Raw genomic sequence first — 2,016 nt, forward strand, 5'->3', positions numbered from 1 at the left:
TCGAAACATGTTCTAATTTAATTTCATTTGACTTTACTTTTTCTTGTATAAAATGATATTTTATATCAATACGTTTAGTACGCTTATGATGGATGAGGTTCCGTGCAATATGTTGCGCACTAATGTTGTCGCCATATAGTATCATGGGGTTTGTACTGGACCACCCAATCTCAGCCAGTAATCTGCTTAAATAGACTGCCTCTTTGGCAGCTGTGCTACTCAATGCTGTTACGCTCTGTTTTGTGGAAGCCCACGAGAAAGCGATGCTTCCCAAATAAAATGCGTAACCAGAATATGACTGCCTGTCGTTGGGGTCATTGGCCTAATCTGCGTCGGCAAATCCCTTCACGGGCTCATCAGATTTTCAATATACGATGCTCAAATCTACCGTACCAGATAGATATCTAAAAACGTGTTTTGCTGCGGTTTCATGCTCAGCATGCGGATTAGTATTGCGCTGAGACAGCGTGCTCACAGCGTGTAAAATATAAGGCCGACTTAGCACTGCTAGGTACATAAGAGAACCGACTAAGGATTGGTACAGTATATTTTGCTTTGCTGCCTTTATGTTTAAGTGCACATTTAAGATACCTACCCCGAAATGGGCATCAGCGGCATTATTTTTAACATTTATAAGAAAACTGCTCCGATAGATGCATTTAACATACCTGCACATTAGCGATACCTGCCTTAAAAACTTGCAACTATTATCAATTATCAAAGAAAGTATTACGTTTACCTGCACTGGCACTGGACTGTATACTTACCCTAATTTTACAAGCTTTTATTTATTTGTCTCATCTAGTAGAATAACGAAATCGGTTAACATTTTATATAGTTATTTAGATTATAAGATATCATCATATCATCATCAAATTTCGCCGGCAGTAATTTCTACGTGGTAAGTACTCTTCCATTATTTGGTTTCATAGCGATTCGGATACCTTCCTCATTGAAGTAGTAAAGAAAGTTCGCTTAAGTGCTTTTTTCGGTTAAGCGCACAAGTTTTTCGGGCAAAGATGGATGGGCAGCTAAGCAAAATATGCTGTACTGGATTTTATGCTGCACTTCCAAACTAAGGAAGTATCGTATAGCACCGCCATCTTGCATTTGGAATTTCGAAGCGATCTTCTTCTTGATTCTTGCTATATAGGTTTCACTAGGACTCATGATGATTAAGTCGCCAACGTAAACCGCGATATAACTATACTGCTGCTGATGCTGACTAACGTATAAGCAGGGCTCGTTCTTGCACCTGTTAAAGCCGATGTCTTTCAAAACTTCGTCGAGTGTGTTGTTCCATACGCGGCCGTATTGTTTTAGCCCGTATATTGCCTTTCGTCTTCATGAAGCTTGCTCTTTAGGTATGCGTTGGAGATGTCAACTTGATGCATATGTAGCGGTTTTTCTGCAGCATGATTTGCTTGACTTTGGTTTGTCGGTCCAAACAGGAATCTTTATTTACTGTTGATGGATAGCTCGTTTCCAATGGATGGTGGCAAGAAAGTGGTTGACTTACATGTAATGATTTTGTATTACCGGCTTATGGTGACTCAATTGCTGTTAAATGAATAGTCCGGATTTGATGCTCACAACTTCTTTATTCTACGCAACAACGTGGCTGGGGATTTGCCGGAAGGAATGTGACGGCACCTTTTGGCTCTATTAATTTCCACTGAGGGGTGATGAGAGGTGAGTGATGATTCGTGTCTATACCGATATGATGGTTCGTGTCTTGAATAACTATTGGTTACGTACATTCATCTGGCAATCCCCCCCATTTTGAAGTTTAGCTTTGACAGTTTTGTTATGTTTACATTTCTTATAATCGTTCTTATGTCTATTATTTGGGCAATAAAAAAATAATAGATGAAGCTGCCCACAACCCTTGGCAACTAGTCTAGATTTAAATCGCTCGATATCGCCGTTGACATTCCGCTTGATGCGAAACTCCCATTTGGAACCAATGGCTTTATGCCCTTCAGGTAACTCAACCAATGACCACGTACCATTTGC

Source organism: Rhagoletis pomonella, unplaced genomic scaffold (genome assembly GCF_013731165.1).
Source record: "Rhagoletis pomonella isolate Grant_MI unplaced genomic scaffold, Rhpom_1.0 Rhpom_scaffold_00106, whole genome shotgun sequence".
In the NCBI taxonomy this organism is placed as follows: Eukaryota; Metazoa; Arthropoda; class Insecta; order Diptera; family Tephritidae; genus Rhagoletis; species Rhagoletis pomonella.